This window comes from Rutidosis leptorrhynchoides, chromosome 8, assembly GCF_046630445.1.
Source record: "Rutidosis leptorrhynchoides isolate AG116_Rl617_1_P2 chromosome 8, CSIRO_AGI_Rlap_v1, whole genome shotgun sequence".
Classification (NCBI taxonomy): domain Eukaryota; kingdom Viridiplantae; phylum Streptophyta; class Magnoliopsida; order Asterales; family Asteraceae; genus Rutidosis; species Rutidosis leptorrhynchoides.
Window position 1 is genome coordinate 299,868,754 of NC_092340.1, and position 16,603 is coordinate 299,885,356.

The 16,603-nt window shown below is 37.3% G+C and overlaps 1 pseudogene; it reads right to left on the reverse strand.

Annotated features, from left to right (window-relative positions):
- Window positions 1-11,451: 11,451 nt before the first annotated feature.
- On the reverse strand, window positions 11,452-15,265 carry LOC139864344 (TMV resistance protein N-like; annotated as a pseudogene).
- Between the last annotated feature and the right edge of the window lie 1,338 nt (window positions 15,266-16,603).

Here is a 16,603-nt window from a genome sequence, read left to right on the forward strand (position 1 = left end):
TGGGGGTGGAATGGGGGTTACGAGAAGTGGTACTTGGATCAGGGTTTAATAGTAAATTAACTTAACCATGGTTAGTTTGATGGGTTAACGAGGGTTAGTTATTAAAGATGTTGTGAGTGAGCTGGAAATCAGAAATGAGATGTTTGGTCAAAAAGACAAAAGAGTCCTTAAGACTAACTATTGTACAATTTTTACTGGTCTCTGTTTTTTGGCATAATTTTTTTTTTTTAATAAGCGAATAAAAAAAAACTTTTAACTTGTACAATCTTTTTATCTCACAGGATAGCGAGAGTACCATGGCATATATATCATGTTTCATATTGAATGTTGAGTGGTTATATTCCGGGTCGAAATTCAAGTTGGCCCATATTTTTATTAAAACTGTTTCATTACAACAACATCAACCTTAAACGTAAAAATTATTAAATGAAATGAAATTTATCATATGTCAAACGCATTTCTCAAATCTAAAGATACATAGTAACTTACTTTTAAATATGTTTCATAGTAACTTATCATCTTTAAAACACAATGTTATTTTCTACTATTAAATTAAATGCATGTAGCAAATTTTTTTTAAGTATATGTGACATTGAATGTTCAATGTTTAATATATTCATCAAAATCCAGGTCAGCACGGGTTTTTATTAAAACTGTTTCATAATAACATCGACTTTAAACATAAAAAATATCAAATAAAAGAAAACTTAGCATATCGAATGTCAATAGCATTTCTTAAATCTGAAGATAAGTGGCAAGTTACTTTTAAATAAGTTTCTAGTATTTTGTCATCTTTAAAACACAATGTTGTTGCCTACTATTAAATGCATGTAGCAAAATACTTTAACTATCTATGGCATTATATTTTATTAATTTTGATGAGCTATAGCGTTGTTCACCATGATGAACCTGTAAATACCTCAATTTCGGGGGTATTTTAGTAATTCAGGGTCGCTCGGGATGTAGTTCTAGATACATTAGTCTTAGTGGGTCGTTGGCTCCACTTGTTATCTCCTTCTACGACATGTTGTTGTCGTCGCCATATTCCATATGTCACTTAGTCATCTCTGCCTCGCTGTGGGTCAACACCCCCGAAAGAAATAGAGGACTTCATTCAGTGACCCTCGCGATCGCCCTCTGAACGATCAGAATAAGGTAAAGCTCATAATAACAACGACCTTAAACATAAAAGATAAAATATATTCTCGTATGTCAAACGCATTTCTCTAGTCTAAAGGTAAGTGGTAAGTTACTATTAAAGAAGTTTCATAGTAATTTATCATCTTTAAAACACAATGTGATTTCAACTATTAACACAGTCGTCTCACTATTTTATTGGGCTCAGTTCGAAACATAACACAGGGAGCCTTATAAAAGTTACAATTATAATTTATAATACATATAAAACAATATACAACAACTACAATACCCCAATTTCGTGTATGCATGTACATATATATAAGATATATAGTACTAAAAATTTATCAATAGAAAAAAGTTAACGTGCGATTAAATTGTATGATAAATGAATTTTCTTGTCGTAAGCGTCCTCTTCAAACTCAAATCCAAAAGCACACGAAACCCTTTCGAACTTGATTTTCCGCAACCAATTTGGGGGTTTAAACACAAGATGGGTGGTGGGTGCGTCTTTGATTACGTTTGTGGGGTTGTAATTGATGAACTTGTGGGTGTATTTGTGAATTTTTCGCTAATGAGTGATGATCGGATCGCAAAGACCAAATTCCCGGGTCGTCAAATCGCAAGCTCTGTAAGGTTGGGTTGATTTTGAAAAATGTCGTTTGCATTCCTTAAATACCCCATTTGGTAATGCCCATACGCAAATGCACAAGTCACTTATGACATGCTTGCGGCTATCGACTAGCGTCTTGCCTCTTCAGTGAATATCGGTCGTGATCCAGAACTTAAGATTGCGATATAAAAGTTCTCGGTCATGGCTCGTGCGCAAGTCACTTGCGACTTGTGTGGGGAAAATAGTAACTTTTTTGGGTAAATTGTCATAAACATTCATGCACAAGTCCCTTAAAGGGCTCTTGTTAAAAAAATTTAAAAATATATGAAAGAATGAAAGGATAAACTCTATTCGAAGAGCAAGGCCCGTCCTTTCAAAGTTCATTGGCGTTAGTGTAATACTTTGATAAGTTTATAGAAAAACTATTATGATCACTTTCACCCATAGTTATAGCTAACAATTTTGGTTTCAGCGAAATGTTGCTGTTGAGGATTCTGTTGCTATTGAATTGGTGATGTTGTCGATGTCGTTGTTGCACTGTTGTTGTTGTTATTATTATTATTATTATTATTATTATTATTATTATTATTATTATTATTATTATTATTGATTGATATTGATTTATTGTCAATGTTATGTATATATCTAAGTCACCTACAATAATCAATCCAATCTAAAACAATTACTAGAAACATGTGTCGTTCACTATAGTAGCTGAAACGTTGAGCCTCCTACTCCTTTTCTTAGAAAGTCAAAAGCCGGTGCTTTGATTAACGGCTTCTGAAGTGTCTAATCGTGTCAACTTCTTTTAGATCTATGCTATCTCTTATTAGCAAAGAATATGTATATGATTGCGGAGATGAAAGAAGTAGACGAAAAACTAGAGATGGAAGAAGGAAATTACGGGCGAATGGCTACCCCAACACCAACCCAATAGAGCTAGCCAGCAAGCTCGGGCTAAGAGCAGCTACCCGATTTATGGAGTGACCCGAGGAGGTTTTACCAACCCGTACTCCAAGATTTCGGCACGCTCTACTTTCCCATCGTGATGGTTTAAGGATCGATTCTCTATAATGTAGTTCAAGTTTCCGTCCGAAAACATGTGTGCGTGTAAAAAATGATCGGGTGGGTAAGTTATTCCCCATTAGTGATTCTAAATACTTGTCTTTAAAAAAAAAACAAATAAAATGTTATATCATAAGAATTAGGGTATCAAGATAAAGAACCGACAAATGATTCTAGCCAGCTTCAATATGGTTATGTGATAATGCTATGGTGACTTGTCATTCCATGCTTAATGATGGCTATAAATGGGTGCCATTATTTTGATCACTCTCCGTGGCCCAAAGGGTCCAACACTCCAACCCACTTCCAGCGGGTACGGTGTTTAATTGGAAATGCACGATGATGAGTTTTGAAGTAATAAATATATATATATATTTTTTTAAACAAAATATTCATGACACAGTTATACTCACAATTTAGTGTAAAAGTAAAAAAACAGAGTTTCTTTATTAGATGTAAGAGGATTAAGAGTGGTGACATTGATTCTTAGTGTTTATTTGTGAGTAATAGGGATGAGATCAATGGTGGTACATGTATGGAACATTGGAACCATGCCGTACCAATACTGAAAATTCTGAAACCGAAAATACACAATTTCAAGAACTAAATACCGAACCGATTTATGAAAGCGATATCAGTTTTAGTTATGATTTGGTACCAGTTTTTCGGTAATACCTCATATGGAACCGAAAGTTGGCTTTCATTGACTAATATGTGAAACTTTGATTATTTTGATTTGTAAACTATAACAGACGAATATAAAAATAGTTTGAGTTAGTTTAAATTTATGAGTAAACATAAACGCGGATCATAAAACTCTGAAAAAAGTCATTTGCATATGTGTACCGGATCAAAACGTCGTACATGTTCATTAATTCGGTATCTATATTTGGTTCACCGGTATCGAACCCAATGGTATTGAAACCGAACTCATCCCAAATCAAGAACCGAAACCGAATTGCCATCGGTTTTGGTTGTCATTACCGGTATTGGTTTAGTTTCGGGTTTTCGGAATTTTTGCTCATATAGTGATGATGATAGAAAGAAAACGAAATTGGAAAGAAAAAAATGAAAAGAGAAAGAAAAATGAAAAAAAAGGAAAAGTAGTGAAATCAACTTTCAAAACAAACGACATGGATAAAACTTTGGAGGAACGTTAGTTGGAGTGGTGACACGTCATGCTCTCGATATTCTGGAACAAGAACCATTAAAAAAAATTACCACTCGCAATAAGTGTTAGATTATGGAGACATTTATACAAAACGAGAAAAAAAAAAACTGTTCCAACACTTGCACGGATTTTGCAGATTTCGGGAAGCGTGAAGCAGTCAAATGCGGCGCATCTTGACATGGATGCGGCGCATTCATAGAGCAAAATAGTCCGAGAGTTATTGATGCGGAGCATTGAGCTGATATGGCGCATCAGGGGTCAGATGCGGCGCATCACCATCTCGATGCGGCGCATCGAGTGCTGGTACATGAATCTGGAACGTGAAAAGCAAGTGATGCGGCGCATCACACATCAGATGCGGCGCATCTGGTGTCTGGCAGCAAGTTGGCAAGTTGCAACCTTTACATCCGAGCATGCTTTGGCCTCCTTTCACTTTAGGTGCAAAGTTAATCACTTTACACCTAAAATTAGGGCTGTGATCATGCCATTACAAGGTGGAAAGCATGGCTAGTTGGTAAACAAGATGATTACTTGTCATGATGAAGATTCCTAGCTAGTTGTCATGGTGTTCTTGTTTTCTCCTATATATAGAACTCATTGTATGCAATTGTAACATACCAAATACAGATTCTCAGTAATAAACACTCTCTAGTTGGTCCGTGGACTAAAGCAATCACACCGATTGCATATAACCACGTTATATCTTGTGTCATTCTTACATTTTCGAATTTATTATCTTTCGTTCATTAAGTGGGTTTGAGTGATCTTGATAGAATCACTACTCGGCTAGTAGTCTTGTAGAATTACTAGTGTTGTTTGGGTCCTAATATCCTAACAACTGGTATCTAGAGCACAAGGTTTCGTTAAGGGAACGATGGCGGAAGATGGGAAGTTTAGAATCGACCGATTCGATGGGAGAGACTTTGGCTTTTGGAAGATGCAAATTGAAGATTACTTGTATCAAAAGAAGCTACACCAACCCTTGTTAGAGACCAAGCCCGAAAGCATGGACGATGCCGATTGGATGCTTTTGGATCGTCAAGCTTTGGGTGCTATTCGTCTTTCACTTGCTAAGAACGTTGCATACAACGTTGTGAATGAGAAGACGACGTTTGCTTGCTTGAAAGCACTCTCTAACATGTATGAGAAACCTACAGCTGCAAATAAGGTATTTCTCATGCGTCAATTGTTTAATAATAAAATGAAGGAAGGTACGAGTGCAACGGATCATATCAATGAATTTAATAATATCGTTTCAAGACTTGAATCGGTAGAGATTAAGTTTGATGATGAACTAAAAGCACTTATCTTGCTTTCATCATTACCGGAAAGTTGGTCGGGTACGGTTACCGCGATTAGTAGCTCTACGGGAACTACTAAGCTAGCGTTTGAAGCTATAAGGGATTTGATTCTTGGTGAAGATACTCGTAGAAGAAACTCGGGAGAATCGACATCCGGTTCTTTGTTAAGTACCGACAACCGTGGTAGAAAATTTGAACGCGGTGAGAAGAAGGGTAGGAAGAAGTCTAAGAAGAGGAATTCATCGAAGGATAGAAGTGAAGTTACTTGTTGGGGTTGCAATCAAAAGGGGCACTTTCAAAGGAATTGCAAAAATGGTTCCGCGAAAGGTGTAAACTTAGCCGAAGGGGAAAGTGATGATGCACTTTTGTGTAGTGTTGAAAATTCTATGGAGTCTTGGATTTTGGATTCGGGAGCTTCGTTTCATGCTACTCATATCAAAAGCATGATGAAGAATTTTCGTTCATATCAAGGCAAGGTGAGATTGGCGGACAATAAGCAACTCAACATAGAGGGCATTGGAGATGTTGTTTTGAAGACCACTCTTGGTTCTAATTGGACTTTGAAGAACGTAAGGTACATTCCTAAATTGAAAAGGAAACTTATTTCGGTTGGTCAATTAGATGATGAAGGTAACGCGGTTACTTTTGAAAACCGCCAATGGAAGGTGAAGAAGGGTAGTAGTATTGTGGCTCGTGGACATAAAAGGGGAACACTTTATATGGTTGAAGTGTTTGATGAAGACAAGGTGGTTGCTACGGTTAATGTTGAGTCCGAATCAACTCTATGGCACCGAAGACTCGGGCATATGAGTGAGAAGGGTATGAAGATGCTTGTTTCGAGTGGGAGAATTCCGGATTTGAAGAAGGTAGAACTTGGGTTTTGCGAACCATGTGTTTATGGGAAGCAAAAGAAGGTGACTTTTGGGAAATCAGGGAATGCACCTAAGTTGGAGAAATTGGAGCTCGTTCATACGGATGTGTTTGGTCCAACTAATGTAGAATCACATGGAGGTTCTCGTTATTATGTCACCTTCATTGACGACTCCACTCGAAAGGTATGGGTTTATTTTCTTAAAGCTAAATCCGATGTATTTAATACTTTTGTGAAGTGGAAAGCTATGGTAGAAAATAAGACTAACTTGAAGGTTAAGTGCTTAAAGTCAGATAATGGAGGAGAATATGGTAGTCTTGAGTTTAAAGACCATTATGCAAAGCTCGATATTAGAATGTTGAAAACGGTACCGGAGACACCGCAACACAATGGGGTCGCCGAACGTATGAATCGTACGTTAAATAAAAGGGCTAAGAGTATGAGACTACATGCCGGTTTGCCTAAAATGTTTTGGGCGGATGCGGTTAACACGGCGGCTTATTTGATAAATAGGGGACCCTCAACACCGTTGGGTTTCCGAATTCCCGAGGAAGAATGGCAAGGCAAGAAGGTGAGTTATGGTCACCTTAGGATCTTTGGGTGTAATGCATATGTGAAGACCAAAGATGCGGATAAAGACAAGCTTGAAGCTAAGTCAAAGAAGTGTATTTTCATAGGCTACGGGTCAGATGAAATGGGCTATCGTTGTTGGGACAACGAAGCTAGAAAAGTAATTCGTTCGCGAGATGTTACTTTTGATGAAGATTCGGTCTATGGCAAACCGGAAACGGGGAGTCCTAAACCGAGTCAAGTTACTTTTGACGATGTTTCTATTGATGATCTTGCAGGTTCTAGTGGGAGTTTGGGAAACAATGAATTGCCGAATGACGGTGAGGTGTCGGGAAATGCTAATGATGGGGATGATTCGGAAAGCGGTGATGATTCCGAACATAGTGCGAGTTCTAGTGATGAGGAGGTTACAAATGAAACCGGTCCAACCATTTCGGTTAATCCTACACTAAGACGCTCGACTAGAGTGCCCAAACCTAATCCTAGGTATTCTCCATCAGCAAACTACTTGCTCTATACCGAGAATGGTGAACCCGAAAGTTACTTTGAGGCAAGAAAAACAAAAGAATCCATACAATGGGAACTTGCCATGAAAGAAGAGATGGGATCACTTGAGAAGAACAAGACTTGGTCACTAGTGAAGTTACCTCATGATAAAAGGGCATTGCAAAGCAAATGGGTATATAGAATCAAGAATGAGATGGATGGCAAGAAAAGGTACAAGGCTCGTTTGGTAGTCAAAGGCTTTCAACAAAAGGAAGGGGTTGACTACAAAGAGATATTTTCACCGGTAGTTAAAATGACTACTATCCGTTTGGTACTTTCTATGGTTGCATCCGAAGACTTACATCTAGAGCAACTAGATGTGAAGACTGCATTCTTGCATGGTGATCTTGTTGAAGAGATCTACATGAGGCAACCCAAGGGCTTTGAGGTAAAGGGTAAAGAGAAGTGGGTTTGTAAGCTAAAGAAAAGTTTGTATGGGTTGAAGCAAGCACCTCGACAATGGTACTTGAAGTTTGACGATTTTATGAAGAAGATTGGTTTCTTAAGATGTGAAGCGGATCACTGTTGCTACTTGAAGAAATTCAAGTCTTCTTACATAATCTTATTGTTGTATATTGATGACATGTTACTTGCAGGTTCAAACATGTCCGAAATTAACAAGTTGAAGGGATTACTTTCTCGAGAATTCGAGATGAAAGATCTTGGCGGTGCTAGGCAAATACTTGGCATGAGTATTGTGCGTGATCGTTTGAAGGGTACTCTATACTTGTCTCAATCCAAATATATTGAGAAAGTAGTAGAGAGGTTCAACATGGAAGATTCAAAGGCCCGTTCTATGCCTTTAGGAAGCACCTTAAAGTTATCGAAAAGTCAATCACCAAAGACGGAAAGAGACAAGAAGGATATGGAAAAGGTTCCATATGCATCGACCGTGGGTAGTATTATGTATGCCATGGTTTGTACAAGACCCGATATTGCTCAAGCAGTGGGAGTTGTAAGTCGTTATATGTCTAATCCGGGAAAAGAGCATTGGGAAGCGGTCAAATGGTTGCTTCGTTATTTGAAAGGTACTTCTAATATGGGATTGTGTTTCTCCAAAAACAATCTCATACTTAGAGGTTATGCGGATGCTAATTTGGGTGGATGTGATGATTCGGGGAAAAGCACTACGGGTTATGTTTTCACAATGGGGAAGACGGCGATTAGTTGGTTATCTCGATTGCAAAAGAGTGTTGCTTTGTCAACCACCGAAGCCGAATACATGGCTATTGCGGAAGCTTCTAAAGAGCTAGTGTGGTTGAAGAACTTCTTAGGTGAGTTGGGTAAAAGACAAGACTATTGCGTCTTGTATTGTGATAATCAAAGTGCGGTTCATCTTGGGAAGAATCCAGTGTTTCATAGTCGAACGAAACACATCAAGATAAGGTATCATTTTATTCGACAACATATAAATGATCGCACTTTATTCTTGGAGAAAATCCTTGGTAAGAAGAATCCTGCCGATATGTTTACTAAGGTGGTTACGACGGAGAAATTGAGGTTTTGCATTACCTCAATTGGTCTTCTCATGAATTGATGAGAGAAGACCCCAGCTAGAGATGTGAATGGTGTTACAAGTTTAACAAGTAGTATTGAAGACCTTTTATCGAAAGTCTACTCATCCGAAGAATGTGTTGAGTGTGCGTGTCCCAAATGGTATTTGGCGGTAATCGAAGGTGGTTTAATGTTCTTGGTTAATTCATTGATATGATTGGAGTTTTGTTCAAAGTCTCCAAGTGGGAGATTTGTTAGATTATGGAGATTTGTTAGATTATGGAGACATTGATATGCACGGATTTTGCAGATTTCGGGAAGCGTGAAGCAGTCAAATGCGGCGCATCTTGACATGGATGCGGCGCATTCATAGAGCAAAATAGTCCGAGAGTTATTGATGCGGAGCATTGAGCTGATATGGCGCATCAGGGGTCAGATGCGGCGCATCACCATCTCGATGCGGCGCATCGAGTGCTGGTACATGAATCTGGAACATGAAAAGCAAGTGATGCGGCGCATCACACATCAGATGCGGCGCATCTGGTGTCTGGCAGCAAGTTGGCAAGTTGCAACCTTTACATCCGAGCATGCTTTGGCCTCCTTTCACTTTAGGTGCAAAGTTAATCACTTTACACCTAAAATTAGGGCTGTGATCATGCCGTTACAAGGTGGAAAGCATGGCTAGTTGGTAAACAAGATGATTACTTGTCATGATGAAGATTCCTAGCTAGTTGTCATGGTGTTCTTGTTTTCTCCTATATATAGAACTCATTGTATGCAATTGTAACATACCAAATACAGATTCTCAGTAATAAACACTCTCTAGTTGGTCCGTGGACTAAAGCAATCACACCGATTGCATATAACCACGTTATATCTTGTGTCGTTCTTACATTTTCGCATTTATTATCTTTCGTTCATTAAGTGGGTTTGAGTGATCTTGATAGAATCACTACTCGGCTAGTAGTCTTGTAGAATTACTAGTGTTGTTTGGGTCCTAATATCCTAACAATAAGGGTTGATGATTAAAGTTCAAACTAAATAGTTAATGTAATAGATTCAGTAATCTTGAATAATCAAAGATCAAGTGGCACATCATTGGAATAATCTGGATGTAAACATACCATTGGTTTCAACATTGGTAGCTATAAATTTGATTGTCTCGACTAGTTATTTTTGAGGGGTAAATTAAAAGTCTCATATCGAATATAAAAAAAAAAAAAAAAATGTGTAGCACATTTTGTTTGGGCTATGGATCATATCAGTTATTTAACCCTCATTGTAGTTGATTGTATGCAAACTCTAGTTAAAAAGATTCCATATTCTTAACAGGTTTCCTCTGTTGCTGCATTGGTTATACACTTACTGTTCTCAATCAATCTTTTGTTTCCGCTGCTGCTAGTAATATCCTCAACCTCTTTTTATTAAATTTATCAATTTACATCTACAATACAATTTTAGATTTGCTGGTTATGAACACCAAGTTTTTGATACAATCCTTCACGGAGAACATTACTAATTACTAAGTACTATAATTATATGCATCTAGTTGAAGCTTAATTCATTGTTATGTGTTGGGCTAATCTTTTGGTCATTTTAGCCAGGTGTTTTTACAAACACTCGGATTCTTCTGATTATAATGGCAAACCAACTAATCAAACCAATTTTTACTACCAACATTACTGAATATTTACTACGTAGCAGCACATTTATGATTATCGGCCACAAGCAAACGAGTGCAAAACTAAAGTCAACAGACTCGAAGTCTCTAATAAAAAGCACAAAGTTGCATCGAAAATATTGTTTTTGTTGGCATTGTTAAAGCATTTACCTGAACAAACCATACCAATAAGGTCTGTGGCTCAACAAGATAGTAGACTTTATTCTGAAATCGCCAAAGTTGTTTGAGCTGTATAAGGATCAAAGAGGTATAACGTGGGCTGGCTTAACAAAAAAGTCAAATAATTGATTGATTAAGAAGAGGCATGAACAACAGAGAATGATGAAAAGGCTTTGGAGCATGTAACAAGGTAGTTATAGAGGAAGCAAGAAAAAGATTGAAACTTTCAATGATCTGCTTGATTTCGACGACAATGATTTGTTTAAGAGTGATTCTAAGGATAAGAATACTATCTGGATCAGTGATTCTTTTAAAGAAGATGACACTGACTGCAGGGACGGATATTTGGGTTGACAGGGGTGGGGTGGGGTGGGCAGTGGCCCCTCCAAAATTGTATGTTCTTAGTGTAAATTTTATATTATTTGAATTTAATATATAAATATTTATATAATAGCCCCTCCAAGATTTTAGAATTTCTTTTTAATATAATCCATAAGTTTTTGAAACGATTTTGGCCCTCCCACTAAAGTCGTTCAAGATCCGTCCTTGACTGAGTGATGTCGAAGATGAATTGATTTCAAAGTACTCTGAAATGGAGATTGGAGAAATTCAGAAAGCATATATATTCTTTTATTGAATATTGAATATCTTAAATTATATGCAGATGTCAAACATATATATTCTATTAATTATTAATGTAAAAGTTAATACGATAATTTTACATCATATCTAGAATGATCACAATGATTATCAAATAGGAGATGAGAGAATCATCTAGCTAGATAAAGATATATAAAGAAGATGCGAACCTTCTTTTTATATAAATCTGCTGCAACGTATTGATCAAAATGGTGCCTCGAACATGTAAGGATAGAGTCCTTCCGGATACAAAACAGATTCCTCCAATATTAGCTCGCTTCGTACACGAAATCCAATGATTTCCAAACCTTTCAACAAACAAATTCCCGAGGGAAGATAAATTATCGGCGTACCTTTTACATTTAACACTTGTAAAGATCTTAAATCTGCAAGTTTCTCAGGCAATTCCCGAAGTCCGCATTTGCTAACCAAAAGCTTTCTAAGACGTTTCAAATTACAGATGCTGTTCGGAATCTCTCTTATACTAGAATTTGTTAAATCTAGTATCTCCAAAGATTCTAATTGACCAAGTTCGGGTAACCATTCTATTCGACACAATTCAAGCATAAGGATTTTTAAATGTCGTAAACTACTCGTGCTTTCTGGAAGACTCTTGAGTTTACGACATCCAGCGAGATTTAGATACACAAGCTTATGAAGATTTCCGAATGACGAGGGTAGTTCTTTTAAATTTTTTGAATCCAACTCGAGCTTTCGTAAATTGCTATGGGACTGAACTGGGATTATATCTTCGAATTTTTGACCTTTTAAAGAATTATTTAAGAGAAGCTCCTCAACTGATTGCAAATGTTTAATAAACGAAAGATCCATGAGGTTGTTACAATGATATAAGTTTAAGTAGACAAGGCTTTTCATACATCCACCATAAACGCGAAGTTCTTCAAGACATGAACATCCGCAAAGATTCAATCTCTCAAGATTCGGAAACGGCTCAAGGTCAAGCCTCTTCAACTTTGAACGTGGGAGGTCAAGGAATTTGAGCTTGTTTAGAACCTATATCTCATAAGAAATTTAAAGAACACATTAGGTGAACATTCACATAAATAACTAACCAATGTGCATCACTATTATATCAAATAAAAAGTTATAAAGTTTTTCCTGTTCGGGTTACCGAGAGGGCGAGTAATTCAATCCCATGTTCTCATGTACGCAACCCAGCAAGATTACTCCCTAACTGTTTCACCCCTTCCCAGGCCACCACAAGATTCAAACCTGAGACCTTTTTGAAGGACATTAGGACCCCACCCACGGGCTATCTTGTGATGGTTCACTATTATATCAAATGATAAGCTAAATTTAGGTGACATGGTATATGGAGAAGATTTCAAACCTTTCTTTCCTTCACATCCCATAGTTGTTCAATTCCACTCGAATCCAATTCAAGTCCGACTAGATCGTCTAATGGAAATGTTTTAGGTAAACACCGAGGAAGGCGTCCGTCCCAATACAAATATCGTAAGGCATTTGGAAGGTATGGTGCAACTTCACCAATCTTCAAATAGTGGAAGCTATCATACTTTCTATAATTCACGAGAAGGCATCTAAGTCTCTTCATGTTTATGAAACCTTTTACAAGAAGATCCTTAGTAAGTTTCATTTTTATACATCTTGTGGCTTCAGTGACCTACAAATTCAGATGATCATAAACAAGTATCATAACTAAGGAATGAATTTGTTAATTAGATTTCCACCTTACAATTTAAACAAAGGTAGAAGGTTTTCCCTATTCGGGCAGCCCATCAGGATTATTTCCTGGCTGTTTCCAACCCATCCCTTACCACCACTAAATATTCGTCCCATATAGGATTCGAACCTGAGACTCTTGCAAGGAACTCAGGCCTCAACCACTAGACTATCTTGTGATTAGCAAATACATATCCTTACCATGTCATTAGCAAATACATCTTCAATTTCCTCCTGAATCCACAATCGACTATGTTTGTTTGGCTCATCCGAGTGTAAACGGCGTACAATATTCTTACCCATCTCTTCTAAGTGGTCATGCATGTTTATAAATCTCGAATTCATCTTCAAAGGGGTAAACTTTGTTAATTGTTTTGATCAAAGATTTTTGCTCTAATTCTCTTAAACCATTTTTAGCATGAAATCCAGAGCTTTCGAGTACTCTAATTACCATGTCTTTATGTGACCCCTTCAACAAGCATGCAACATCCAAGAACATTTCCTTGTAATCATCCTCTAGACCGATAAAACTTAATTCCAATTTATCCAAAGATTCTTTCAAAGGAATTGTTTTTAGTCTTTCAAGTGCATCTATCCAAACAGGCATATCTTTCACGAACCCATAACCTTAACTGTTAAGGGAAGTCCAGCAGCATAATGTACAACTTTGAGAGACAACATCTCATACTCTTGATTTGAAATCTCTCTCCCGAATGCATGTCTATTCAATAGTCGAATCGCTTCATCATCAGATAATAGATTTACATCATGAATCCATTTCACTTTGTGTGCTATGAGTACTTGTTCATCTCTTGTTGTAATTATAATTCTACTTCCTGGCTTAAACCAATTTAGCTCACCGGCTAACGCCTCAAGCTGTTCATAGCGATCCACATGGTCTAAAACAAGAAGAACCTTTCTACTATGCAGTTTCCTTTTCAACATGATTTTCCCGGAATGAACACTAGTTAAACCGTTGTCTTGATTCTTTAGTAATTCCGAAAGGACTTGTTTTTGCAAAGATAACAACCCTGAAAATGACGGGTTTGAAGCTTCCCGAATATTCTCAACAAATATATGTGCTTCAAACTTCATGGATACTATCGAAAAGAGCTCTTGCCAAAGTTGTTTTTCCAGCACCTCCCATCCCCTTAATCCCAATCATGCGCATATCGTTTAGATTCATCTGCAAAGACGACTCCAAATCTTCCATTCGGCAGTCCATGCCTATTAAGCTCTCATCTATGTTCACATTTAAGGATCGTAACTCAAGTGAAACCCGTTCAACAATTGACTTAATGACTTCAGCTTCATGCATGTGGGTATAAGAAGATTAATTCAATTAATTCTGTTAGCATGCTCAAGAACTCATATATACATACATTTCTATCCATAGATATACCAACTTAGGCCATTCCCTATCCTAGCACATCTAACTGAACTTCTCTCCACGTCAGCGCCACATCAGCACCAACTATTTTAAGTTTTTCTTTAACTAACCTTTAACTAAACCCTCCTTATCTTTACCATAATAATACCCACAAATACATCAATAAAATATAATATGTACAATATATAAAGCACAATGTAGAAGTAAAAAATAGTGGGGTCCATGTTATGTGCGCCACCAGCTGACTAGCGCAACTTTTGACGGAATCCTCCAGATCTACGTGAAAATTTGACGTCTTTGGCGGTTTGAATTTAACATAGATAAGAACATGTCTTATAAGAATTAAAGCTTTTAAAAAGAAAAAACGTACCCCAAAGCAGTCTTCCTCAAATCCCACCGGGATAGATTGGCTACTTCTTTCATAGCTTCTCTCCATTTACCCAACTTTTTCATCGTATGCTTAATAACGGCATTTCCGATCGCCGTTTTCTTGTTATGTACGGTAACGGTTTTCCCCAAGACCTTGTTTTCGGTATGTCTTGCAAATGCTTCTCCAACTGTTCCATTTAGTTTGCGTACTTCGGATGGATCAACATCATAGAAGACAGGGTAAACAATCTGCCCGTTTGTCTTTTGGCACTCCATAATTTTCACAAGTTCATTTAAGCACCAAGACGAAGATGCATAGTTTTTGGAGAGTACAATGATGTATAAGTTTGAATCTTCTATGGACTTAAAAAGTTCATCGTTGATTTTTTTCCCTTTCTCGAGTCTTAAGTCATCCTTGAACGTGCTAATACCCTGCTGTTGAAGAGCAGCAAAAAGATGATCAACAAAGTTCTTGCGGGTGTCTTCACCACTGAAGCTCAAAAACACATCATACTCATAGTTGTTTTCCATTGATGAAATTGAAGAAGACGCCATTAAAAGTATTGTTATCAAATTTAAGTTGTTATGAGAATCAGTAACTACGAGGAATGAATCAACTTTACAAAAGTCAAATGTAGAGGGAAATAATGAAATATATTAAGCTAAAAAAGTTTAGGGAGATGATATACTGACAACAACAAGGTCTTTGATTTCTCAATCTCAACACACGGGTTCTAGTTCGTCTTCATTGTGCCGTTCTCAATACCATCGCCAAGATTCTAAAGCCGTCCAAACTCATTATTCTTATTAGGCATCAAGTGGCATATACTAGGAATCAATGGAAACGTATCTTATTTCCGATCGATATTTTTCTGTAAAACAAATAATCTTTGTGACAAGCAATATAAAAGCGTTATGGGTCATCAACTACCTTTCAATATTCATCGCTAAAACTCACTAGATACCTTTTGCTTTGTTACTAAAAAAGTCTGTAAATTAGTTATATATTTTTATGTTATATTGAGCTATGATCACCTACTATGCCTGAAAATTGGGTTGGATTGGGTCCAAACGAGTCAGCTTTATAGCTTTTTTAGACAGGTCGAACCGCCAGGTGCGAAAGGGTTGGGTCTAGACCTGCTTATTTTAATCAACAAGTAGTCTATCTTCTTTCAATCAAACCAACTCCATTTGATCGTTTAAACTTACCTTTTTTGAAGTGATTTTGGATCATACATATCATCATTGGTATTAATCATATACACTCAATGTTATCCCTGACCTGAAGTATCCATCCAGGTCGCCTTTCGCTTAGTGTGGGGCAACGGAGAGGGGGTTTTACCGGCCATGCCCTCGGATTGGCCCGGGTTTCCTCCAGGGCAGTAGTTGGGGGCGTGTTATGCAACTACGGGATATGAACGCTGTGGGTGGTTAAGTCCCGTGTGATCCCAAACTGATGTCCAAAAAAAACAACAGTAGCCACTTCACCAAATACTTGACCAAATATTTCTAAAAAATTAACGAAATACTTCCATTTTTAGTTACTAATAAACTTAAGTTGGAATCACCTTACCTTGTCCTTTAAAGTGTATGTGCTTTGAAATTCGTTGGCTCTTGAAAATTTTAAACAGATTCAAACTATAGATGAATATAACAAGTTGAATTCGAGAGGATGCATTAACTCGGAGATGATTGAAATTAGGGGTGTGTTTGGACGAAAGTAGCTGGAGCTGGAGTTTATGAGCAGGAGCTGGAGCAGGAGCTTATTTTTGAAGCTGGTAGCTGAAGCTTATTATTTTTTATAAATGTTTGGTAAACTAGCTGGAGCTTATTTTTCAGTTCATAAGCTCTACTTTTTTTTTCATAAGCTACTACAAGTAGCTTATTTTTTCA